The sequence below is a fragment of the Balaenoptera physalus genome (genome assembly GCF_965194825.1).
Source record: "Balaenoptera physalus genome assembly, chromosome: 17".
Lineage (NCBI taxonomy): Eukaryota > Metazoa > Chordata > Mammalia > Artiodactyla > Balaenopteridae > Balaenoptera > Balaenoptera physalus.
In genome coordinates this window covers 37,304,748-37,332,093 of record NC_138895.1, presented here as the reverse complement: position 1 = coordinate 37,332,093, position 27,346 = coordinate 37,304,748, and the positions used below count along the sequence as shown (strand labels likewise).

The following is a 27,346-nucleotide window of genomic DNA, read 5'->3' as shown; positions in this document are numbered from 1 at the left end:
CTAAGCTTGAAGCAGTTTCCTTGTGCCATTTGTTTTAGGTCTGTTTTCTTTTAAGGTTAGTAAGCTTGTCAAGACACCGAGGACCTCTCGTGGGCACCCTATTCCCTGCAAGAGCACCGAGTACCAGCAGGCTCCACTGGGCTACTAAGAAACATCCAGGCCCGGAAAAGTTTCCCAGTCACTGTGTATTTTGTGTGTAGGGCAACACACTGCACTCTTCCTTGGAAGAGCTAGATTTCCTCAGCTCTCCAACAGCTCCAGGAAATGTGTTCTCTCACGTCCTACATATCATGCAAATCTGCCTCATTGCCCTAGGCTGACCGGCACTGAGAAACCAAAACTGCTTCACATTCCTTCTACAAAGTCATAGCTTAACACCCCATCCTTACAGGAGAAAGTCGGCTTGCGTTTCTGCTGTAACCACAGCACAGTTCTTCCTCTTACACTCCAGGGTTTTAGAAGAAGCTAAGCCCGATAGCCTACCCAGAGCGATCCCTGGGGGAGGCGGTTGGCTACACGCAGAATTACGTGCCAGATAAACTTTATTCAAGGAAGGGACCAGTGTGTAGCTAGAGTGTATATTTACTTGGTAGAAATCACAAGGAGGTAGGCTGCATGTTCGCTGGAAACGGGGAACTTATGGCACAAGCCTTGCTTACCCATTTTGAATGCTCCATTCAAGCTGCCTTGAAGCTGCCTAAATAACAATTTTAGGACGGGTCTCTAGTCTCTGTAGGCAAGGCTCTGGGAAGGGAACGAGTGTTCTCTACATCAACAGGGTGCTTTCATAGGCTGGGTGGGAGCCTCTCCTCAGACGCTCTACAGCTAAAAGGAAACTTGACGTGAGTCCTCTCCTCAAGGTAAAGCCTAGAATAGCCCTGCCGAAGTGGAAGCTTGGAGCGGAGTTCTTGAGGCATTAGTTTCAGGTCTGTTTTCTTTTAAGGTTAGTAAGCTTTTCAAGGCCCTGAGGACCTCGCCTGGGCACCCTATTCCCTGCAAGAACACCCAGTACCGGCAGGCTCCACTGGGCTACTAAGAAACATCCAGGCCCGGAAACTTTTCCCATTCACTCTTTGTATTTTGTGTGTAGGCCAACACACTACACTCTTCCTTGGAAGAGCTAGATTTCCTCAGCTCTCCAACAGCTCCAGGAAATGTGTTCTCTCACGTCCTACATATCATGCAAATCTGCCTCATTGCCCTAGGCTGACCGGCACTGAGAAACCAAAACTGCTTCACATTCCTTCTACAAAGTCATACCTTAACACCCCATCCTTACAGTAGAAAGTCGGCTTGCGTTTCTGCTGTAACCACAGCACAGTTCTTCCTCTTACACTCCAGGGTTTTAGAAGAAGCTAAGCCCGATAGCCTACCCAGAGCGATCCCTGGGGGAGGCGGTTGGCTACACGCAGAATTACGTGCCAAATAAACTTTATTCAAGGAAGGGACCAGTGTGTAGCTAGAGTGTATATTTACTTGGTAGAAATCACAAAGAGGTAGGCTGCATGTTCGCTGGAAACGGGGAACTTATGGCACAAGCCTTGCTTACCCATTTTGAATGCTCCATTCAAGCTGCCTTGAAGCTGCCTAAATAACAATATTAGGACGGGTCTCTAGTCTCTGTAGGCAAGGCTCTGGGAAGGGAACGAGTGTTCTCTACATCAACAGGGTGCTTTCATAGCCTGGGTGGGAGCCTCTCCTCAGACGCTCTACAGCTAAAAGGAAACTTGACGTGAGTCCTCTCCTCAAGGTAAAGCCTAGAATAGCCCTGCCGAAGTGGAAGCTTGGAGCGGAGATCTTGAGGCATTAGTTTCAGGTCTGTTTCCTTTTAAGGTTAGTAAGTTTTTCAAGGCCCTGAGGACCTCGCCTGGGCACCCTATTCCCTGCAAGAACACCCAGTACCGGCAGGCTCCACTGGGCTACTAAGAAACATCCAGGCCCGGAAACTTTTCCCATTCACTCTTTGTATTTTGTGTGTAGGCCAACACACTACACTCTTCCTTGGAAGAGCTAGATTTGCTCAGCTCTCCAACAGCTCCAGGAAATGTGTTCTCTCATGTCCTACATATCATGCAAATCTGCCTCATTCCCCTAGGCTGACCGGCACTGAGAAACCAAAACTGCTTCACATTCCTTCTACAAAGTCATACCTTAACACCCCATCCTTACAGTAGAAAGTCGGCTTGCGTTTCTGCTGTAACCACAGCACAGTTCTTCCTCTTACACTCCAGGGTTTTAGAAGAAGCTAAGCCCGATAGCCTACCCAGAGCGATCCCTTGGGGAGGCGGTTGGCTACACGCAGAATTCCGTGCCAAATAAACTTTATTTAAGGAAGGGACCAGTGTGTAGCTAGAGTGTATATTTACTTGGTAGAAATCACAAGGAGGTAGGCTGCATGTTCGCTGGAAACGGGGAACTTATGGCACAAGCCTTGCTTACCCATTTTGAATGCTCCATTCAAGCTGCCTTGAAGCTGCCTAAATAACAATTTTAAGACGGGTCTCTAGTCTCTGTAGGCAAGGCTCTGGGAAGGGAACGAGTGTTCTCTACATCAACAGGGTGCTTTCATAGCCTGGGTGGGAGCCTCTCCTCAGACGCTCTACAGCTAGAAGGAAACTTGACGTGAGTCCTTTCCTCAAGGTAAAGCCTAGAATAGCCCTGCCGAAGTGGAAGCTTGGAGCGGAGTCCTTGAGGCATTAGTTTCAGGTCTGTTTCCTTTTAAGGTTAGTAAGCTTTTCAGGACACCGAGGACCTCGCCTGGGCACCTTATTCCCTGGAAGACCACCGAGTACCGGCAGTCTCCACTGGGCTACTAAGAAACATCCAGGCCCGGAAACCTTTCCCAGTCACTCTGTGTATTTTGTGTGTAGGCCAACACACTGCACTCTTCCTTGGAAGAGCTAGATTTCCTCAGCTGTCCAACAGCTCCAGGAAATTTGTTCTCTCACGTCCTACATATCATGCAAATCTGCCTCATTGCCCTAGGCTGAGCAGCTCTGAGAAACCAAAACTGCTTCGCATTCCTTCTACAAAGTCATACCTTAAGACCCCATCCTTACAGGAGAAAGTCAGCTTGCGTTTCTGCTGTAACCAAAGCACAGATCTTCCTCTTACACTGCAGGGTTTTAGAAGAAGCTAAGCCAGATAGCCTACCTAGAGCGCTCCTTGGGGGAGGCTGTTGGCTACACGCAGAACTCCGTGCCAAATAAACTTTATTCAAGGAAGGGACCAGTGTGTAGCTAAAGTGTATATTTACTTGGTAGAAATCACAAGTAGGTAGGCCGCGTGTTCGCTGGAAACGGTGACCTTATGGCACAAGCCTTGCTTTCCCATTTTGAATGCTCCATGCATGCTGCCTTGAAGTTACCTAAATAACAGTTTTAGGACGAGTCTTTAGTCATTGTAGGCAGGGCTCTGGGAAGCGAACTAGTGTTCTCTGCATCAACAGGGTGCTTTCATAGCCTGGGTGGGAGCCTCTCCTCAGACGCCCTAGAGATAAAGGAAACTTGACGTGAGTTCTTTCCTCCAGGTAAAGCCTTGAATAGCCCTGCCGAAGCTAAGCTTGAAGCAGTTTCCTTGTGGCATTTGTTTTAGGTCTGTTTTCTTTTAAGGTTAGTAAGCTTGTCAAGTCACCGAGGACCTATCGTGGGCACCCTATTCCCTGCAAGAGCACCGAGTACCAGCAGGCTCCACTGGGCTACTAAGAAACATCCAGGCCCGGAAACGTTTCCCAGTCACTGTGTATTTTGTGTGTAGGGCAACACACTGCACTCTTCCTTGGAAGAGCTAGATTTCCTCAGCTCTCCAACAACTCCAGGCAATGTGTTCTCTCAATTCCTATATGTCATGCAAATCTCCCTCATTGCCCTAGGCTGAGCAGCACTGAGAAACCAAAACTGCAACGCATTCCTTCTTTAAAGTCAAACCTTAAGACCCCATCCTTACAGGAGAAAGTCGGCTTGCGTTTCTGCTGTAACCACAGCACAGTTCTTCCTCTTACACTCCAGGGTTTTAGAAGAAGCTAAGCCCGATAGCCTACCCAGAGCGATCCCTGGGGGAGGCCGTTGGCTACACGCAGAATTACGTGCCAAATAAACTTTATTCAAGGAAGGGACCAGTGTGTAGCTAGAGTGTATATTTACTTGGTAGAAATCACAAGGAGGTAGGCTGCATGTTCGCTGGAAACGGGGAACTTATGGCACAAGCCTTGCTTATCCATTTTGAATGCTCCATTCAAGCTGCCTTGAAGCTGCCTAAATAACAATTTTAGGACGGGTCTCTAGTCTCTGTAGGCAAGGCTCTGGGAAGGGAACGAGTGTTCTCTACATCAACAGGGTGCTTTCATAGCCTGGGTGGGAGCCTCTCCTCAGACGCTCTACAGCTAAAAGGAAACTTGACATGAGTCCTCTCCTCAAGGTAAAGCCTAGAATAGCCCTGCCGTCGTGGAAGCTTGGAGCGGAGTTCTTGAGGCATTAGTTTCAGGTCTGTTTTCTTTTAAGGTTAGTAAGCTTTTCAAGGCCCTAAGGACCTCGCCTGGGCACCCTATTCCCTGCAAGAACACCCAGTACCGGCAGGCTCCACTGGGCTACTAAGAAACATCCAGGCCCGGAAACTTTTCCCATTCACTCTTTGTATTTTGTGTGTAGGCCAACACACTACACTCTTCCTTCGAAGAGCTAGATTTCCTCAGCTCTCCAACAGCTCCAGGAAATGTGTTCTCTCACGTCCTACATATCATGCAAATCTGCCTCATTGCCCTAGGCTGACCGGCACTGAGAAACCAAAACTGCTTCACATTCCTTCTACAAAGTCATACCTTAACACCCCATCCTTACAGTAGAAAGTCGGCTTGCGTTTCTGCTGTAACCACAGCACAGTTCTTCCTCTTACACTCCAGGGTTTTAGAAGAAGCTAAGCCCGATAGCCTACCCAGAGCGATCCCTGGGGGAGGCGGTTGGCTACACGCAGAATTCCGTGCCAAATAAACTTTATTTAAGGAAGGGACCAGTGTGTAGCTAGAGTGTATATTTACTTGGTAGAAATCACAAGGAGGTAGGCTGCATGTTCGCTGGAAACGGGGAACTTATGGCACAAGCCTTGCTTACCCATTTTGAATGCTCCATTCAAGCTGCCTTGAAGCTGCCTAAATAACAATTTTAAGACGGGTCTCTAGTCTCTGTAGGCAAGGCTCTGGGAAGGGAACGAGTGTTCTCTACATCAACAGGGTGCTTTCATAGCCTGGGTGGGAGCCTCTCCTCAGACGCTCTACAGCTAGAAGGAAACTTGACGTGAGTCCTTTCCTCAAGGTAAAGCCTAGAATAGCCCTGCCGAAGTGGAAGCTTGGAGCGGAGTCCTTGAGGCATTAGTTTCAGGTCTGTTTCCTTTTAAGGTTAGTAAGCTTTTCAGGACACCGAGGACCTCGCCTGGGCACCTTATTCCCTGGAAGACCACCGAGTACCGGCAGTCTCCACTGGGCTACTAAGAAACATCCAGGCCCGGAAACCTTTCCCAGTCACTCTGTGTATTTTGTGTGTAGGCCAACACACTGCACTCTTCCTTGGAAGAGCTAGATTTCCTCAGCTCTCCAACAGCTCCAGGAAATTTGTTCTCTCACGTCCTACATATCATGCAAATCTGCCTCATTGCCCTAGGCTGAGCAGCTCTGAGAAACCAAAACGGCTTCGCATTCTTTCTACAAAGTCATACCTTAAGACCCCATCCTTACAGGAGAAAGTCAGCTTGCGTTTCTGCTGTAACCAAAGCACAGATCTTCCTCTTACACTGCAGGGTTTTAGAAGAAGCTAAGCCAGATAGCCTACCTAGAGCGCTCCTTGGGGGAGGCTGTTGGCTACACGCAGAACTCCGTGCCAAATAAACTTTATTCAAGGAAGGGACCAGTGTTTAGCTAGAGTGTATATTTACTTGGTAGAAATCACAAGTAGGTAGGCCGCGTGTTCGCTGGAAACGGTGACCTTATGGCACAAGCCTTGCTTTCCCATTTTGAATGCTCCATGCATGCTGCCTTGAAGTTACCTAAATAACAGTTTTAGGACGAGTCTTTAGTCATTGTAGGCAGGGCTCTGGGAAGGGAACGAGTGTTCTCTGCATCAACAGGGTGATTTCATAGCCTGGGTGGGAGCCTCTCCTCAGACGCCCTAGAGATAAAGGAAACTTGACGTGAGTTCTTTCCTCCAGGTAAAGCCTTGAATAGCCCTGCCAAAGCTAAGCTTGAAGCAGTTTCCTTGTGCCATTTGTTTTAGGTCTGTTTTCTTTTAAGGTTAGTAAGCTTGTCAAGACACCCAGGACCTCTCGTGGGCACCCTATTCCCTGCAAGAGCACCGAGTACCAGCAGGCTCCACTGGGCTACTAAGAAACATCCAGGCCCGGAAACGTTTCCCAGTCACTGTGTATTTTGTGTGTAGGGCAACACACTGCACTCTTCCTTGGAAGAGCTAGATTTCCTCAGCTCTCCAACAGCTCCAGGAAATGTGTTCTCTCACGTCCTACATATCATGCAAATCTGCCTCATTGCCCTAGGCTGACCGGCACTGAGAAACCAAAACTGCTTCACATTCCTTCTACAAAGTCATACCTTAACACCCCATCCTTACAGTAGAAAGTCGGCTTGCGTTTCTGCTGTAACCACAGCACAGTTCTTCCTCTTACACTCCAGGGTTTTAGAAGAAGCTAAGCCCGATAGCCTACCCAGAGCGATCCCTGGGGGAGGCGGTTGGCTACACGCAGAATTACGTGCCAAATAAACTTTATTCAAGGAAGGGACCAGTGTGTAGCTAGAGTGTATATTTACTTGGTAGAAATCACAAGGAGGTAGGCTGCATGTTCGCTGGAAACGGGGAACTTATGGCACAAGCCTTGCTTACCCATTTTGAATGCTCCATTCAAGCTGCCTTGAAGCTGCCTAAATAACAATTTTAGGACGGGTCTCTAGTCTCTGTAGGCAAGGCTCTGGGAAGGGAACGAGTGTTCTCTACATCAACAGGGTGCTTTCATAGCCTGGGTGGGAGCCTCTCCTCAGACGCCCTAGAGATAAAGGCAACTTGACGTGAGTTCTTTCCTCCAGGTAAAGCCTTGAATAGCCCTGCCGAAGCTAAGCTTGAAGCAGTTTCCTTGTGGCATTTGTTTTAGGTCTGTTTTCTTTTAAGGTTAGTAAGCTTGTCAAGACACCGAGGACCTCTCGTGGGCACCCTATTCCCTGCAAGAGCACCGAGTACCAGCAGGCTCCACTGGGCTACTAAGAAACATCCAGGCCCGGAAACGTTTCCCAGTCACTGTGTATTTTGTGTGTAGGGCAACACACTGCACTCTTCCTTGGAAGAGCTAGATTTCCTCAGCTCTCCAACAACTCCAGGAAATGTGTTCTCTCAATTCCTATATGTCATGCAAATCTCCCTCATTGCCCTAGGCAGAGCAGCACTGAGAAACCAAAAGTGCAACGCATTCTTTCTTTAAAGTCAAACCTTAAGACCCCATCCTTACAGGAGAAAGTCGGCTTGCTTTCCTGCTGTAAGCAAAGCACAGTTCTTTCTCTTACACTCCAGGGTTTTAGAAGAAGCAGAGCCAATATCCTACCCAGAGCGCTCCCAAGGGGAGTCGGTTGGCTACACGCAGAATTCCGTGCCAAATAAACTTTATTCAAGGAAGGGACCAGTGTGTAGCTAGAGTGTATATTTACCTGGTAGAAATCACAAGGAGGTAGGCTGCATGTTCGCTGGAAACGGGGAACTTATGGCACAAGCCTTGCTTACCCATTTTGAATGCTCCATTCAAGCTGCCTTGAAGCTGCCTAAATAACAATTTTAGGACGGGTCTCTAGTCTCTGTAGGCAAGGCTCTGGGAAGGGAACGAGTGTTCTCTACATCAACAGGGTGCTTTCATAGGCTGGGTGGGAGCCTCTCCTCAGACGCTCTACAGCTAAAAGGAAACTTGACGTGAGTCCTCTCCTCAAGGTAAAGCCTAGAATAGCCCTGCCGAAGTGGAAGCTTGGAGCGGAGTTCTTGAGGCATTAGTTTCAGGTCTGTTTTCTTTTAAGGTTAGTAAGCTTTTCAAAGCCCTGAGGACCTCGCCTGGGCACCCTATTCCCTGCAAGAACACCAAGTACCGGCAGGCTCCACTGGGCTACTAAGAAACATCCAGGCCCGGAAACTTTTCCCATTCACTCTTTGTATTTTGTGTGTAGGCCAACACACTACACTCTTCCTTGGAAGAGCTAGATTTCCTCAGCTCTCCAACAGCTCCAGGAAATGTGTTCTCTCACGTCCTACATATCATGCAAATCTGCCTCATTGCCCTAGGCTGACCGGCACTGAGAAACCAAAACTGCTTCACATTCCTTCTACAAAGTCATACCTTAACACCCCATCCTTACAGTAGAAAGTCGGCTTGCGTTTCTGCTGTAACCACAGCACAGTTCTTCCTCTTACACTCCAGGGTTTTAGAAGAAGCTAAGCCCGATAGCCTACCCAGAGCGATCCCTGGGGGAGGCGGTTGGCTACACGCAGAATTACGTGCCAAATAAACTTTATTTAAGGAAGGGACCAGTGTGTAGCTAGAGTGTATATTTACTTGGTAGAAATCACAAGGAGGTAGGCTGCATGTTCGCTGGAAACGGGGAACTTATGGCACAAGCCTTGCTTACCCATTTTGAATGCTCCATTCAAGCTGCCTTGAAGCTGCCTAAATAACAATTTTAGGACGGGTCTCTGGTCTGTGTAGGCAAGGCTCTGGGAAGGGAACGAGTGTTCTCTACATCAACAGGGTGCTTTCATAGCCTGGGTGGGAGCCTCTCCTCAGACGCTCTACAGCTAGAAGGAAACTTGACGTGAGTCCTTTCCTCAAGGTAAAGCCTAGAATAGCCCTGCCGAAGTGGAAGCTTGGAGCGGAGTCCTTGAGGCATTAGTTTCAGGTCTGTTTCCTTTTAAGGTTAGTAAGCTTTTCAGGACACCGAGGACCTCGCCTGGGCACCTTATTCCCTGGAAGACCACCGAGTACCGGCAGTCTCCACTGGGCTACTAAGAAACATCCAGGCCCGGAAACCTTTCCCAGTCACTCTGTGTATTTTGTGTGTAGGCCAACACACTGCACTCTTCCTTGGAAGAGCTAGATTTCCTCAGCTCTCCAACAGCTCCAGGAAATTTGTTCTCTCACGTCCTACATATCATGCAAATCTGCCTCATTGCCCTAGGCTGAGCAGCTCTGAGAAACCAAAACGGCTTCGCATTCCTTCTACAAAGTCATACCTTAAGACCCCATCCTTACAGGAGAAAGTCAGCTTGCGTTTCTGCTGTAACCAAAGCACAGATCTTCCTCTTACACTGCAGGGTTTTAGAAGAAGCTAAGCCAGATAGCCTACCTAGAGCGCTCCTTGGGGGAGGCTGTTGGCTACACGCAGAACTCCGTGCCAAATAAACTTTATTCAAGGAAGGGACCAGTGTGTAGCTAGAGTGTATATTTACTTGGTAGAAATCACAAGTAGGTAGGCCGCGTGTTCGCTGGAAACGGTGACCTTATGGCACAAGCCTTGCTTTCCCATTTTGAATGCTCCATGCATGCTGCCTTGAAGTTACCTAAATAACAGTTTTAGGACGAGTCTTTAGTCATTGTAGGCAGGGCTCTGGGAAGCGAACGAGTGTTCTCTGCATCAACAGGGTGCTTTCATAACCTGGGTGGGAGCCTCTCCTCAGACGCCCTAGAGATAAAGGAAACTTGACGTGAGTTCTTTCCTCCAGGTAAAGCCTTGAATAGCCCTGCCGAAGCTAAGCTTGAAGCAGTTTCCTTGTGGCATTTGTTTTAGGTCTGTTTTCTTTTAAGGTTAGTAAGCTTGTCAAGACACCCAGGACCTCTCGTGGGCACCCTATTCCCTGCAAGAGCACCGAGTACCAGCAGGCTCCACTGGGCTACTAAGAAACATCCAGGCCCGGAAACGTTTCCCAGTCACTGTGTATTTTGTGTGTAGGGCAACACACTGCACTCTTCCTTGGAAGAGCTAGATTTCCTCAGCTCTCCAACAGCTCCAGGAAATGTGTTCTCTCACGTCCTACATATCATGCAAATCTGCCTCATTGCCCTAGGCTGACCGGCACTGAGAAACCAAAACTGCTTCACATTCCTTCTACAAAGTCATACCTTAACACCCCATCCTTACAGGAGAAAGTCGGCTTGCGTTTCTGCTGTAACCACAGCACAGTTCTTCCTCTTACACTCCAGGGTTTTAGAAGAAGCTAAGCCCGATAGCCTACCCAGAGCGATCCCTGCGGGAGGCGGTTGGCTACACGCAGAATTACGTGCCAAATAAACTTTATTCAAGGAAGGGACCAGTGTGTAGCTAGAGTGTATATTTACTTGGTAGAAATCACAAGGAGGTAGGCTGCATGTTCGCTGGAAACGGGGAACTTATGGCACAAGCCTTGCTTACCCATTTTGAATGCTCCATTCAAGCTGCCTTGAAGCTGCCTAAATAACAATTTTAGGACGGGTCTCTGGTCTGTGTAGGCAAGGCTCTGGGAAGGGAACGAGTGTTCTCTACATCAACAGGGTGCTTTCATAGCCTGGGTGGGAGCCTCTCCTCAGACGCTCTACAGCTAGAAGGAAACTTGACGTGAGTCCTTTCCTCAAGGTAAAGCCTAGAATAGCCCTGCCGAAGTGGAAGCTTGGAGCGGAGTCCTTGAGGCATTAGTTTCAGGTCTGTTTCCTTTTAAGGTTAGTAAGCTTTTCAGGACACCGAGGACCTCGCCTGGGCACCTTATTCCCTGGAAGACCACCGAGTACCGGCAGTCTCCACTGGGCTACTAAGAAACATCCAGGCCCGGAAACCTTTCCCAGTCACTCTGTGTATTTTGTGTGTAGGCCAACACACTGCACTCTTCCTTGGAAGAGCTAGATTTCCTCAGCTCTCCAACAGCTCCAGGAAATTTGTTCTCTCACGTCCTACATATCATGCAAATCTGCCTCATTGCCCTAGGCTGAGCAGCTCTGAGAAACCAAAACGGCTTCGCATTCCTTCTACAAAGTCATACCTTAAGACCCCATCCTTACAGGAGAAAGTCAGCTTGCGTTTCTGCTGTAACCAAAGCACAGATCTTCCTCTTACACTGCAGGGTTTTAGAAGAAGCTAAGCCAGATAGCCTACCTAGAGCGCTCCTTGGGGGAGGCTGTTGGCTACACGCAGAACTCCGTGCCAAATAAACTTTATTCAAGGAAGGGACCAGTGTGTAGCTAGAGTGTATATTTACTTGGTAGAAATCACAAGTAGGTAGGCCGCGTGTTCGCTGGAAACGGTGACCTTATGGCACAAGCCTTGCTTTCCCATTTTGAATGCTCCATGCATGCTGCCTTGAAGTTACCTAAATAACAGTTTTAGGACGAGTCTTTAGTCATTGTAGGCAGGGCTCTGGGAAGCGAACGAGTGTTCTCTGCATCAACAGGGTGCTTTCATAACCTGGGTGGGAGCCTCTCCTCAGACGCCCTAGAGATAAAGGAAACTTGACGTGAGTTCTTTCCTCCAGGTAAAGCCTTGAATAGCCCTGCCGAAGCTAAGCTTGAAGCAGTTTCCTTGTGGCATTTGTTTTAGGTCTGTTTTCTTTTAAGGTTAGTAAGCTTGTCAAGACACCCAGGACCTCTCGTGGGCACCCTATTCCCTGCAAGAGCACCGAGTACCAGCAGGCTCCACTGGGCTACTAAGAAACATCCAGGCCCGGAAACGTTTCCCAGTCACTGTGTATTTTGTGTGTAGGGCAACACACTGCACTCTTCCTTGGAAGAGCTAGATTTCCTCAGCTCTCCAACAGCTCCAGGAAATGTGTTCTCTCACGTCCTACATATCATGCAAATCTGCCTCATTGCCCTAGGCTGACCGGCACTGAGAAACCAAAACTGCTTCACATTCCTTCTACAAAGTCATACCTTAACACCCCATCCTTACAGGAGAAAGTCGGCTTGCGTTTCTGCTGTAACCACAGCACAGTTCTTCCTCTTACACTCCAGGGTTTTAGAAGAAGCTAAGCCCGATAGCCTACCCAGAGCGATCCCTGCGGGAGGCGGTTGGCTACACGCAGAATTACGTGCCAAATAAACTTTATTCAAGGAAGGGACCAGTGTGTAGCTAGAGTGTATATTTACTTGGTAGAAATCACAAGGAGGTAGGCTGCATGTTCGCTGGAAACGGGGAACTTATGGCACAAGCCTTGCTTACCCATTTTGAATGCTCCATTCAAGCTGCCTTGAAGCTGCCTAAATAACAATTTTAGGACGGGTCTCTGGTCTGTGTAGGCAAGGCTCTGGGAAGGGAACGAGTGTTCTCTACATCAACAGGGTGCTTTCATAGCCTGGGTGGGAGCCTCTCCTCAGACGCTCTACAGCTAGAAGGAAACTTGACGTGAGTCCTTTCCTCAAGGTAAAGCCTAGAATAGCCCTGCCGAAGTGGAAGCTTGGAGCGGAGTCCTTGAGGCATTAGTTTCAGGTCTGTTTCCTTTTAAGGTTAGTAAGCTTTTCAGGACACCGAGGACCTCGCCTGGGCACCTTATTCCCTGGAAGACCACCGAGTACCGGCAGTCTCCACTGGGCTACTAAGAAACATCCAGGCCCGGAAACCTTTCCCAGTCACTCTGTGTATTTTGTGTGTAGGCCAACACACTGCACTCTTCCTTGGAAGAGCTAGATTTCCTCAGCTCTCCAACAGCTCCAGGAAATTTGTTCTCTCACGTCCTACATATCATGCAAATCTGCCTCATTGCCCTAGGCTGAGCAGCTCTGAGAAACCAAAACGCCTTCGCATTCCTTCTACAAAGTCATACCTTAAGACCCCATCCTTACAGGAGAAAGTCAGCTTGCGTTTCTGCTGTAACCAAAGCACAGATCTTCCTCTTACACTGCAGGGTTTTAGAAGAAGCTAAGCCAGATAGCCTACCTAGAGCGCTCCTTGGGGGAGGCTGTTGGCTACACGCAGAACTCCGTGCCAAATAAACTTTATTCAAGGAAGGGACCAGTGTGTAGCTAGAGTGTATATTTACTTGGTAGAAATCACAAGTAGGTAGGCCGCGTGTTCGCTGGAAACGGTGACCTTATGGCACAAGCCTTGCTTTCCCATTTTGAATGCTCCATGCATGCTGCCTTGAAGTTACCTAAATAACAGTTTTAGGACGAGTCTTTAGTCATTGTAGGCAGGGCTCTGGGAAGCGAACGAGTGTTCTCTGCATCAACAGGGTGCTTTCATAACCTGGGTGGGAGCCTCTCCTCAGACGCCCTAGAGATAAAGGAAACTTGACGTGAGTTCTTTCCTCCAGGTAAAGCCTTGAATAGCCCTGCCGAAGCTAAGCTTGAAGCAGTTTCCTTGTGGCATTTGTTTTAGGTCTGTTTTCTTTTAAGGTTAGTAAGCTTGTCAAGACACCCAGGACCTCTCGTGGGCACCCTATTCCCTGCAAGAGCACCGAGTACCAGCAGGCTCCACTGGGCTACTAAGAAACATCCAGGCCCGGAAACGTTTCCCAGTCACTGTGTATTTTGTGTGTAGGGCAACACACTGCACTCTTCCTTGGAAGAGCTAGATTTCCTCAGCTCTCCAACAGCTCCAGGAAATGTGTTCTCTCACGTCCTACATATCATGCAAATCTGCCTCATTGCCCTAGGCTGACCGGCACTGAGAAACCAAAACTGCTTCACATTCCTTCTACAAAGTCATACCTTAAGACCCCATCCTTACAGTAGAAAGTCGGCTTGCGTTTCTGCTGTAACCACAGCACAGTTCTTCCTCTTACACTCCAGGGTTTTAGAAGAAGCTAAGCCCGATAGCCTACCCAGAGCGATCCCTGGGGGAGGCGGTTGGCTACACGCAGAATTACGTGCCAAATAAACTTTATTCAAGGAAGGGACCAGTGTGTAGCTAGAGTGTATATTTACTTGGTAGAAATCACAAGGAGGTAGGCTGCATGTTCGCTGGAAACGGGGAACTTATGGCACAAGCCTTGCTTACCCATTTTGAATGCTCCATTCAAGCTGCCTTGAAGCTGCCTAAATAACAATTTTAGGACGGGTCTCTAGTCTCTGTAGGCAAAGCTCTGGGAAGGGAACGAGTGTTCTCTACATCAACAGGGTGCTTTCATAGCCTGGGTGGGAGCCTCTCCTCAGACGCCCTAGAGATAAAGGAAACTTGACGTGAGTTCTTTCCTCCAGGTAAAGCCTTGAATAGCCCTGCCGAAGCTAAGCTTGAAGCAGTTTCCTTGTGGCATTTGTTTTAGGTCTGTTTTCTTTTAAGGTTAGTAAGCTTGTCAAGACACCGAGGACCTCTCGTGGGCACCCTATTCCCTGCAAGAGCACCGAGTACCAGCAGGCTCCACTGGGCTACTAAGAAACATCCAGGCCCGGAAACGTTTCCCAGTCACTGTGTATTTTGTGTGTAGGGCAACACACTGCACTCTTCCTTGGAAGAGCTAGATTTCCTCAGCTCTCCAACAGCTCCAGGAAATGTGTTCTCTCACGTCCTACATATCATGCAAATCTGCCTCATTGCCCTAGGCTGACCGGCACTGAGAAACCAAAACTGCTTCACATTCCTTCTACAAAGTCATACCTTAACACCCCATCCTTACAGGAGAAAGTCGGCTTGCGTTTCTGCTGTAACCACAGCACAGTTCTTCCTCTTACACTCCAGGGTTTTAGAAGAAGCTAAGCCCGATAGCCTACCCAGAGCGATCCCTGGGGGAGGCGGTTGGCTACACGCAGAATTACGTGCCAAATAAACTTTATTCAAGGAAGGGACCAGTGTGTAGCTAGAGTGTATATTTACTTGGTAGAAATCACAAGGAGGTAGGCTGCATGTTCAATGGAAACGGGGAACTTATGGCACAAGCCTTGCTTACCCATTTTGAATGCTCCATTCAAGCTGCCTTGAAGCTGCGTAAATAACAATTTTAGGACGGGTCTCTAGTCTCTGTAGGCAAGGCTCTGGGAAGGGAACGAGTGTTCTCTACATTAACAGGGTGCTTTCATAGCCTGGGTGGGGGCCTCTCCTCAGACGCTCTACAGCTAAAAGGAAACGACGTGAGTCCTCTCCTCAAGGTAAAGCCTAGAATAGCCCTGCCGAAGTGGAAGCTTGGAGCGGAGTCCTTGAGGCATTAGTTTCAGGTCTGTTTCCTTTTAAGGTTAGTAAGCTTTTCAGGACACCGAGGACCTCGCCTGGGCACCTTATTCCCTGGAAGACCACCGAGTACCGGCAGTCTCCACTGGGCTACTAAGAAACATCCAGGCCCGGAAACCTTTCCCAGTCACTCTGTGTATTTTGTGTGTAGGCCAACACACTGCACTCTTCCTTGGAAGAGCTAGATTTCCTCAGCTCTCCAACAGCTCCAGGAAATGTGTTCTCTCACGTCCTACATATCATGCAAATCTGCCTCATTGCCCTAGGCTGAGCAGCTCTGAGAAACCAAAACGCCTTCGCATTCCTTCTACAAAGTCATACCTTAAGACCCCATCCTTACAGGAGAAAGTCAGCTTGCGTTTCTGCTGTAACCAAAGCACAGATCTTCCTCTTACACTGCAGGGTTTTAGAAGAAGCTAAGCCAGATAGCCTACCTAGAGCGCTCCTTGGGGGAGGCTGTTGGCTACACGCAGAACTCCGTGCCAAATAAACTTTATTCAAGGAAGGGACCAGTGTGTAGCTAGAGTGTATATTTACTTGGTAGAAATCACAAGTAGGTAGGCCGCGTGTTCGCTGGAAACGGGGACCTTATGGCACAAGCCTTGCTTTCCCATTTTGAATGCTCCATGCATGCTGCCTTGAAGTTACCTAAATAACAGTTTTAGGACGAGTCTTTAGTCATTGTAGGCAGGGCTCTGGGAAGGGAACGAGTGTTCTCTGCATCAACAGGGTGCTTTCATAGCCTGGGTGGGAGCCTCTCCTCAGACGCCCTAGAGATAAAGGAAACTTGACGTGAGTTCTTTCCTCCAGGTAAAGCCTTGAATAGCCCTGCCGAAGCTAAGCTTGAAGCAGTTTCCTTGTGCCATTTGTTTTAGGTCTGTTTTCTTTTAAGGTTAGTAAGCTTGTCAAGACACCGAGGACCTCTCGTGGGCACCCTATTCCCTGCAAGAGCACCGAGTACCAGCAGGCTCCACTGGGCTACTAAGAAACATCCAGGCCCGGAAAAGTTTCCCAGTCACTGTGTATTTTGTGTGTAGGGCAACACACTGCACTCTTCCTTGGAAGAGCTAGATTTCCTCAGCTCTCCAACAGCTCCAGGAAATGTGTTCTCTCACGTCCTACATATCATGCAAATCTGCCTCATTGCCCTAGGCTGACCGGCACTGAGAAACCAAAACTGCTTCACATTCCTTCTACAAAGTCATAGCTTAACACCCCATCCTTACAGGAGAAAGTCGGCTTGCGTTTCTGCTGTAACCACAGCACAGTTCTTCCTCTTACACTCCAGGGTTTTAGAAGAAGCTAAGCCCGATAGCCTACCCAGAGCGATCCCTGGGGGAGGCGGTTGGCTACACGCAGAATTACGTGCCAGATAAACTTTATTCAAGGAAGGGACCAGTGTGTAGCTAGAGTGTATATTTACTTGGTAGAAATCACAAGGAGGTAGGCTGCATGTTCGCTGGAAACGGGGAACTTATGGCACAAGCCTTGCTTACCCATTTTGAATGCTCCATTCAAGCTGCCTTGAAGCTGCCTAAATAACAATTTTAGGACGGGTCTCTAGTCTCTGTAGGCAAGGCTCTGGGAAGGGAACGAGTGTTCTCTACATCAACAGGGTGCTTTCATAGGCTGGGTGGGAGCCTCTCCTCAGACGCTCTACAGCTAAAAGGAAACTTGACGTGAGTCCTCTCCTCAAGGTAAAGCCTAGAATAGCCCTGCCGAAGTGGAAGCTTGGAGCGGAGTTCTTGAGGCATTAGTTTCAGGTCTGTTTTCTTTTAAGGTTAGTAAGCTTTTCAAGGCCCTGAGGACCTCGCCTGGGCACCCTATTCCCTGCAAGAACACCCAGTACCGGCAGGCTCCACTGGGCTACTAAGAAACATCCAGGCCCGGAAACTTTTCCCATTCACTCTTTGTATTTTGTGTGTAGGCCAACACACTACACTCTTCCTTGGAAGAGCTAGATTTCCTCAGCTCTCCAACAGCTCCAGGAAATGTGTTCTCTCACGTCCTACATATCATGCAAATCTGCCTCATTGCCCTAGGCTGACCGGCACTGAGAAACCAAAACTGCTTCACATTCCTTCTACAAAGTCATACCTTAACACCCCATCCTTACAGTAGAAAGTCGGCTTGCGTTTCTGCTGTAACCACAGCACAGTTCTTCCTCTTACACTCCAGGGTTTTAGAAGAAGCTAAGCCCGATAGCCTACCCAGAGCGATCCCTGGGGGAGGCGGTTGGCTACACGCAGAATTACGTGCCAAATAAACTTTATTCAAGGAAGGGACCAGTGTGTAGCTAGAGTGTATATTTACTTGGTAGAAATCACAAAGAGGTAGGCTGCATGTTCGCTGGAAACGGGGAACTTATGGCACAAGCCTTGCTTACCCATTTTGAATGCTCCATTCAAGCTGCCTTGAAGCTGCCTAAATAACAATATTAGGACGGGTCTCTAGTCTCTGTAGGCAAGGCTCTGGGAAGGGAACGAGTGTTCTCTACATCAACAGGGTGCTTTCATAGCCTGGGTGGGAGCCTCTCCTCAGACGCTCTACAGCTAAAAGGAAACTTGACGTGAGTCCTCTCCTCAAGGTAAAGCCTAGAATAGCCCTGCCGAAGTGGAAGCTTGGAGCGGAGATCTTGAGGCATTAGTTTCAGGTCTGTTTCCTTTTAAGGTTAGTAAGTTTTTCAAGGCCCTGAGGACCTCGCCTGGGCACCCTATTCCCTGCAAGAACACCCAGTACCGGCAGGCTCCACTGGGCTACTAAGAAACATCCAGGCCCGGAAACTTTTCCCATTCACTCTTTGTATTTTGTGTGTAGGCCAACACACTACACTCTTCCTTGGAAGAGCTAGATTTGCTCAGCTCTCCAACAGCTCCAGGAAATGTGTTCTCTCATGTCCTACATATCATGCAAATCTGCCTCATTCCCCTAGGCTGACCGGCACTGAGAAACCAAAACTGCTTCACATTCCTTCTACAAAGTCATACCTTAACACCCCATCCTTACAGTAGAAAGTCGGCTTGCGTTTCTGCTGTAACCACAGCACAGTTCTTCCTCTTACACTCCAGGGTTTTAGAAGAAGCTAAGCCCGATAGCCTACCCAGAGCGATCCCTGGGGGAGGCGGTTGGTTACACGCAGAATTCCGTGCCAAATAAACTTTATTTAAGGAAGGGACCAGTGTGTAGCTAGAGTGTATATTTACTTGGTAGAAATCACAAGGAGGTAGGCTGCATGTTCGCTGGAAACGGGGAACTTATGGCACAAGCCTTGCTTACCCATTTTGAATGCTCCATTCAAGCTGCCTTGAAGCTGCCTAAATAACAATTTTAAGACGGGTCTCTAGTCTCTGTAGGCAAGGCTCTGGGAAGGGAACGAGTGTTCTCTACATCAACAGGGTGCTTTCATAGCCTGGGTGGGAGCCTCTCCTCAGACGCTCTACAGCTAGAAGGAAACTTGACGTGAGTCCTTTCCTCAAGGTAAAGCCTAGAATAGCCCTGCCGAAGTGGAAGCTTGGAGCGGAGTCCTTGAGGCATTAGTTTCAGGTCTGTTTCCTTTTAAGGTTAGTAAGCTTTTCAGGACACCGAGGACCTCGCCTGGGCACCTTATTCCCTGGAAGACCACCGAGTACCGGCAGTCTCCACTGGGCTACTAAGAAACATCCAGGCCCGGAAACCTTTCCCAGTCACTCTGTGTATTTTGTGTGTAGGCCAACACACTGCACTCTTCCTTGGAAGAGCTAGATTTCCTCAGCTCTCCAACAGCTCCAGGAAATTTGTTCTCTCACGTCCTACATATCATGCAAATCTGCCTCATTGCCCTAGGCTGAGCAGCTCTGAGAAACCAAAACTGCTTCGCATTCCTTCTACAAAGTCATACCTTAAGACCCCATCCTTACAGGAGAAAGTCAGCTTGCGTTTCTGCTGTAACCAAAGCACAGATCTTCCTCTTACACTGCAGGGTTTTAGAAGAAGCTAAGCCAGATAGCCTACCTAGAGCGCTCCTTGGGGGAGGCTGTTGGCTACACGCAGAACTCCGTGCCAAATAAACTTTATTCAAGGAAGGGACCAGTGTGTAGCTAAAGTGTATATTTACTTGGTAGAAATCACAAGTAGGTAGGCCGCGTGTTCGCTGGAAACGGTGACCTTATGGCACAAGCCTTGCTTTCCCATTTTGAATGCTCCATGCATGCTGCCTTGAAGTTACCTAAATAACAGTTTTAGGACGAGTCTTTAGTCATTGTAGGCAGGGCTCTGGGAAGCGAACTAGTGTTCTCTGCATCAACAGGGTGCTTTCATAGCCTGGGTGGGAGCCTCTCCTCAGACGCCCTAGAGATAAAGGAAACTTGACGTGAGTTCTTTCCTCCAGGTAAAGCCTTGAATAGCCCTGCCGAAGCTAAGCTTGAAGCAGTTTCCTTGTGGCATTTGTTTTAGGTCTGTTTTCTTTTAAGGTTAGTAAGCTTGTCAAGTCACCGAGGACCTATCGTGGGCACCCTATTCCCTGCAAGAGCACCGAGTACCAGCAGGCTCCACTGGGCTACTAAGAAACATCCAGGCCCGGAAACGTTTCCCAGTCACTGTGTATTTTGTGTGTAGGGCAACACACTGCACTCTTCCTTGGAAGAGCTAGATTTCCTCAGCTCTCCAACAACTCCAGGCAATGTGTTCTCTCAATTCCTATATGTCATGCAAATCTCCCTCATTGCCCTAGGCTGAGCAGCACTGAGAAACCAAAACTGCAACGCATTCCTTCTTTAAAGTCAAACCTTAAGACCCCATCCTTACAGGAGAAAGTCGGCTTGCGTTTCTGCTGTAACCACAGCACAGTTCTTCCTCTTACACTCCAGGGTTTTAGAAGAAGCTAAGCCCGATAGCCTACCCAGAGCGATCCCTGGGGGAGGCCGTTGGCTACACGCAGAATTACGTGCCAAATAAACTTTATTCAAGGAAGGGACCAGTGTGTAGCTAGAGTGTATATTTACTTGGTAGAAATCACAAGGAGGTAGGCTGCATGTTCGCTGGAAACGGGGAACTTATGGCACAAGCCTTGCTTATCCATTTTGAATGCTCCATTCAAGCTGCCTTGAAGCTGCCTAAATAACAATTTTAGGACGGGTCTCTAGTCTCTGTAGGCAAGGCTCTGGGAAGGGAACGAGTGTTCTCTACATCAACAGGGTGCTTTCATAGCCTGGGTGGGAGCCTCTCCTCAGACGCTCTACAGCTAAAAGGAAACTTGACATGAGTCCTCTCCTCAAGGTAAAGCCTAGAATAGCCCTGCCGAAGTGGAAGCTTGGAGCGGAGTTCTTGAGGCATTAGTTTCAGGTCTGTTTTCTTTTAAGGTTAGTAAGCTTTTCAAGGCCCTAAGGACCTCGCCTGGGCACCCTATTCCCTGCAAGAACACCCAGTACCGGCAGGCTCCACTGGGCTACTAAGAAACATCCAGGCCCGGAAACTTTTCCCATTCACTCTTTGTATTTTGTGTGTAGGCCAACACACTACACTCTTCCTTCGAAGAGCTAGATTTCCTCAGCTCTCCAACAGCTCCAGGAAATGTGTTCTCTCACGTCCTACATATCATGCAAATCTGCCTCATTGCCCTAGGCTGACCGGCACTGAGAAACCAAAACTGCTTCACATTCCTTCTACAAAGTCATACCTTAACACCCCATCCTTACAGTAGAAAGTCGGCTTGCGTTTCTGCTGTAACCACAGCACAGTTCTTCCTCTTACACTCCAGGGTTTTAGAAGAAGCTAAGCCCGATAGCCTACCCAGAGCGATCCCTGGGGGAGGCGGTTGGCTACACGCAGAATTCCGTGCCAAATAAACTTTATTTAAGGAAGGGACCAGTGTGTAGCTAGAGTGTATATTTACTTGGTAGAAATCACAAGGAGGTAGGCTGCATGTTCGCTGGAAACGGGGAACTTATGGCACAAGCCTTGCTTACCCATTTTGAATGCTCCATTCAAGCTGACTTGAAGCTGCCTAAATAACAATTTTAGGACGGGTCTCTGGTCTCTGTAGGCAAGGCTCTGGGAAGGGAACGAGTGTTCTCTACATCAACAGGGTGCTTTCATAGCCTGGGTGGGAGCCTCTCCTCAGACGCTCTACAGCTAGAAGGAAACTTGACGTGAGTCCTTTCCTCAAGGTAAAGCCTAGAATAGCCCTGCCGAAGTGGAAGCTTGGAGCGGAGTCCTTGAGGCATTAGTTTCAGGTCTGTTTCCTTTTAAGGTTAGTAAGCTTTTCAGGACACCGAGGACCTCGCCTGGGCACCTTATTCCCTGGAAGACCACCGAGTACCGGCAGTCTCCACTGGGCTACTAAGAAACATCCAGGCCCGGAAACCTTTCCCAGTCACTCTGTGTATTTTGTGTGTAGGCCAACACACTGCACTCTTCCTTGGAAGAGCTAGATTTCCTCAGCTCTCCAACAGCTCCAGGAAATTTGTTCTCTCACGTCCTACATATCATGCAAATCTGCCTCATTGCCCTAGGCTGAGCAGCTCTGAGAAACCAAAACGGCTTCGCATTCTTTCTACAAAGTCATACCTTAAGACCCCATCCTTACAGGAGAAAGTCAGCTTGCGTTTCTGCTGTAACCAAAGCACAGATCTTCCTCTTACACTGCAGGGTTTTAGAAGAAGCTAAGCCAGATAGCCTACCTAGAGCGCTCCTTGGGGGAGGCTGTTGGCTACACGCAGAACTCCGTGCCAAATAAACTTTATTCAAGGAAGGGACCAGTGTTTAGCTAGAGTGTATATTTACTTGGTAGAAATCACAAGTAGGTAGGCCGCGTGTTCGCTGGAAACGGTGACCTTATGGCACAAGCCTTGCTTTCCCATTTTGAATGCTCCATGCATGCTGCCTTGAAGTTACCTAAATAACAGTTTTAGGACGAGTCTTTAGTCATTGTAGGCAGGGCTCTGGGAAGGGAACGAGTGTTCTCTGCATCAACAGGGTGATTTCATAGCCTGGGTGGGAGCCTCTCCTCAGACGCCCTAGAGATAAAGGAAACTTGACGTGAGTTCTTTCCTCCAGGTAAAGCCTTGAATAGCCCTGCCAAAGCTAAGCTTGAAGCAGTTTCCTTGTGCCATTTGTTTTAGGTCTGTTTTCTTTTAAGGTTAGTAAGCTTGTCAAGACCCCCAGGACCTCTCGTGGGCACCCTATTCCCTGCAAGAGCACCGAGTACCAGCAGGCTCCACTGGGCTACTAAGAAACATCCAGGCCCGGAAACGTTTCCCAGTCACTGTGTATTTTGTGTGTAGGGCAACACACTGCACTCTTCCTTGGAAGAGCTAGATTTCCTCAGCTCTCCAACAGCTCCAGGAAATGTGTTCTCTCACGTCCTACATATCATGCAAATCTGCCTCATTGCCCTAGGCTGACCGGCACTGAGAAACCAAAACTGCTTCACATTCCTTCTACAAAGTCATACCTTAACACCCCATCCTTACAGTAGAAAGTCGGCTTGCGTTTCTGCTGTAACCACAGCACAGTTCTTCCTCTTACACTCCAGGGTTTTAGAAGAAGCTAAGCCCGATAGCCTACCCAGAGCGATCCCTGGGGGAGGCGGTTGGCTACACGCAGAATTACGTGCCAAATAAACTTTATTCAAGGAAGGGACCAGTGTGTAGCTAGAGTGTATATTTACTTGGTAGAAATCACAAGGAGGTAGGCTGCATGTTCGCTGGAAACGGGGAACTTATGGCACAAGCCTTGCTTACCCATTTTGAATGCTCCATTCAAGCTGCCTTGAAGCTGCCTAAATAACAATTTTAGGACGGGTCTCTAGTCTCTGTAGGCAAGGCTCTGGGAAGGGAACGAGTGTTCTCTACATCAACAGGGTGCTTTCATAGCCTGGGTGGGAGCCTCTCCTCAGACGCCCTAGAGATAAAGGCAACTTGACGTGAGTTCTTTCCTCCAGGTAAAGCCTTGAATAGCCCTGCCGAAGCTAAGCTTGAAGCAGTTTCCTTGTGGCATTTGTTTTAGGTCTGTTTTCTTTTAAGGTTAGTAAGCTTGTCAAGACACCGAGGACCTCTCGTGGGCACCCTATTCCCTGCAAGAGCACCGAGTACCAGCAGGCTCCACTGGGCTACTAAGAAACATCCAGGCCCGGAAACGTTTCCCAGTCACTGTGTATTTTGTGTGTAGGGCAACACACTGCACTCTTCCTTGGAAGAGCTAGATTTCCTCAGCTCTCCAACAGCTCCAGGAAATGTGTTCTCTCACGTCCTACATATCATGCAAATCTGCCTCATTGCCCTAGGCTGACCGGCACTGAGAAACCAAAACTGCTTCACATTCCTTCTACAAAGTCATACCTTAACACCCCATCCTTACAGGAGAAAGTCGGCTTGCGTTTCTGCTGTAACCACAGCACAGTTCTTCCTCTTACACTCCAGGGTTTTAGAAGAAGCTAAGCCCGATAGCCTACCCAGAGCGATCCCTGCGGGAGGCGGTTGGCTACACGCAGAATTACGTGCCAAATAAACTTTATTCAAGGAAGGGACCAGTGTGTAGCTAGAGTGTATATTTACTTGGTAGAAATCACAAGGAGGTAGGCTGCATGTTCGCTGGAAACGGGGAACTTATGGCACAAGCCTTGCTTACCCATTTTGAATGCTCCATTCAAGCTGCCTTGAAGCTGCCTAAATAACAATTTTAGGACGGGTCTCTGGTCTGTGTAGGCAAGGCTCTGGGAAGGGAACGAGTGTTCTCTACATCAACAGGGTGCTTTCATAGCCTGGGTGGGAGCCTCTCCTCAGACGCTCTACAGCTAGAAGGAAACTTGACGTGAGTCCTTTCCTCAAGGTAAAGCCTAGAATAGCCCTGCCGAAGTGGAAGCTTGGAGCGGAGTCCTTGAGGCATTAGTTTCAGGTCTGTTTCCTTTTAAGGTTAGTAAGCTTTTCAGGACACCGAGGACCTCGCCTGGGCACCTTATTCCCTGGAAGACCACCGAGTACCGGCAGTCTCCACTGGGCTACTAAGAAACATCCAGGCCCGGAAACCTTTCCCAGTCACTCTGTGTATTTTGTGTGTAGGCCAACACACTGCACTCTTCCTTGGAAGAGCTAGATTTCCTCAGCTCTCCAACAGCTCCAGGAAATTTGTTCTCTCACGTCCTACATATCATGCAAATCTGCCTCATTGCCCTAGGCTGAGCAGCTCTGAGAAACCAAAACGGCTTCGCATTCCTTCTACAAAGTCATACCTTAAGACCCCATCCTTACAGGAGAAAGTCAGCTTGCGTTTCTGCTGTAACCAAAGCACAGATCTTCCTCTTACACTGCAGGGTTTTAGAAGAAGCTAAGCCAGATAGCCTACCTAGAGCGCTCCTTGGGGGAGGCTGTTGGCTACACGCAGAACTCCGTGCCAAATAAACTTTATTCAAGGAAGGGACCAGTGTGTAGCTAGAGTGTATATTTACTTGGTAGAAATCACAAGTAGGTAGGCCGCGTGTTCGCTGGAAACGGTGACCTTATGGCACAAGCCTTGCTTTCCCATTTTGAATGCTCCATGCATGCTGCCTTGAAGTTACCTAAATAACAGTTTTAGGACGAGTCTTTAGTCATTGTAGGCAGGGCTCTGGGAAGCGAACGAGTGTTCTCTGCATCAACAGGGTGCTTTCATAGCCTGGGTGGGAGCCTCTCCTCAGACGCCCTAGAGATAAAGGAAACTTGACGTGAGTTCTTTCCTCCAGGTAAAGCCTTGAATAGCCCTGCCGAAGCTAAGCTTGAAGCAGTTTCCTTGTGGCATTTGTTTTAGGTCTGTTTTCTTTTAAGGTTAGTAAGCTTGTCAAGACACCGAGGACCTCTCGTGGGCACCCTATTCCCTGCAAGAGCACCGAGTACCAGCAGGCTCCACTGGGCTACTAAGAAACATCCAGGCCCGGAAACGTTTCCCAGTCACTGTGTATTTTGTGTGTAGGGCAACACACTGCACTCTTCCTTGGAAGAGCTAGATTTCCTCAGCTCTCCAACAACTCCAGGAAATGTGTTCTCTCAATTCCTATATGTCATGCAAATCTCCCTCATTGCCCTAGGCAGAGCAGCACTGAGAAACCAAAAGTGCAACGCATTCTTTCTTTAAAGTCAAACCTTAAGACCCCATCCTTACAGGAGAAAGTCGGCTTGCTTTCCTGCTGTAAGCAAAGCACAGTTCTTCCTCTTACACTCCAGGGATTTAGAAGAAGCAGAGCCAATATCCTACCCAGAGCGCTCCCAAGGGGAGGCGGTTGGCTACACGCAGAATTCCGTGCCAAATAAACTTTATTCAAGGAAGGGACCAGTGTGTAGCTAGAGTGTATATTTACTTGGTAGAAATCACAAGGAGGTAGGCTGCATGTTCGATGGAAACGGGGAACTTATGGCACAAGCCTTGCTTACCACTTTTGAATGCTCCATTCAAGCTGCCTTGAAGCTACCTAAATTACAATTTTAGGACGGGTCTCTAGTGTCTGTAGGCAGGGCTCTGGGAAGGGAACGAGTGTTCTCTACATCAACAGGGTGCTTTCATAGGCTGGGTGGGAGCCTCTCCTCAGACGCTCTACAGCTAAAAGGAAACTTGACGTGAGTCCTCTCCTCAAGGTAAAGCCTAGAATAGCCCTGCCGAAGTGGAAGCTTGGAGTGGAGTTCTTGAGGCATTAGTTTCAGGTCTGTTTTCTTTTAAGGTTAGTAAGCTTTTCAAGGCCCTGAGGACCTCGCCTGGGCACCCTATTCCCTGCAAGAACACCCAGTACCGGCAGGCTCCACTGGGCTACTAAGAAACATCCAGGCCCGGAAACTTTTCCCATTCACTCTTTGTATTTTGTGTGTAGGCCAACACACTACACTCTTCCTTGGAAGAGCTAGATTTCCTCAGCTCTCCAACAGCTCCAGGAAATGTGTTCTCTCACGTCCTACATATCATGCAAATCTGCCTCATTGCCCTAGGCTGACCGGCACTGAGAAACCAAAACTGCTTCACATTCCTTCTACAAAGTCATACCTTAACACCCCATCCTTACAGTAGAAAGTCGGCTTGCGTTTCTGCTGTAACCACAGCACAGTTCTTCCTCTTACACTCCAGGGTTTTAGAAGAAGCTAAGCCCGATAGCCTACCCAGAGCGATCCCTGGGGGAGGCGGTTGGCTACACGCAGAATTACGTGCCAAATAAACTTTATTTAAGGAAGGGACCAGTGTGTAGCTAGAGTGTATATTTACTTGGTAGAAATCACAAGGAGGTAGGCTGCATGTTCGCTGGAAACGGGGAACTTATGGCACAAGCCTTGCTTACCCATTTTGAATGCTCCATTCAAGCTGCCTTGAAGCTGCCTAAATAACAATTTTAGGACGGGTCTCTGGTCTCTGTAGGCAAGGCTCTGGGAAGGGAACGAGTGTTCTCTACATCAACAGGGTGCTTTCATAGCCTGGGTGGGAGCCTCTCCTCAGACGCTCTACAGCTAGAAGGAAACTTGACGTGAGTCCTTTCCTCAAGGTAAAGCCTAGAATAGCCCTGCCGAAGTGGAAGCTTGGAACGGAGTCCTTGAGGCATTAGTTTCAGGTTTGTTTCCTTTTAAGGTTAGTAAGCTTTTCAGGACACCGGGGACCTCGCCTGGGCACCTTATTCCCTGGAAGACCACCGAGTACCGGCAGTCTCCACTGGGCTACTAAGAAACATCCAGGCCCGGAAACCTTTCCCAGTCACTCTGTGTATTTTGTGTGTAGGCCAACACACTGCACTCTTCCTTGGAAGAGCTAGATTTCCTCAGCTCTCCAACAGCTCCAGGAAATGTGTTCTCTCACGTCCTACATATCATGCAAATCTGCCTCATTGCCCTAGGCTGAGCAGCTCTGAGAAACCAAAACGGCTTCGCATTCCTTCTACAAAGTCATACCTTAAGACCCCATCCTTACAGGAGAAAGTCAGCTTGCGTTTCTGCTGTAACCAAAGCACAGATCTTCCTCTTACACTGCAGGGTTTTAGAAGAAGCTAAGCCAGATAGCCTACCTAGAGCGCTCCTTGGGGGAGGCTGTTGGCTACACGCAGAACTCCGTGCCAAATAAACTTTATTCAAGGAAGGGACCAGTGTGTAGCTAGAGTGTATATTTACTTGGTAGAAATCACAAGTAGGTAGGCCGCGTGTTCGCTGGAAACGGTGACCTTATGGCACAAGCCTTGCTTTCCCATTTTGAATGCTCCATGCATGCTGCCTTGAAGTTACC

At 48.6% G+C, this 27,346-nt stretch overlaps 1 long non-coding RNA gene across 1 annotated transcript in view; it reads right to left on the bottom strand.

Moving 5' to 3' along the window:
• LOC309646787 overlaps nucleotides 1-27,346 on the bottom strand; it is a 557,337-nt gene that overhangs the window by 503,366 nt on the left and 26,625 nt on the right. Inside the window, exon 2 of the long non-coding RNA XR_014255580.1 lies at nucleotides 7,649-7,743. This is a non-coding gene — a long non-coding RNA (uncharacterized lncRNA). The remainder of the gene's footprint in view (nucleotides 1-7,648; nucleotides 7,744-27,346) is intronic.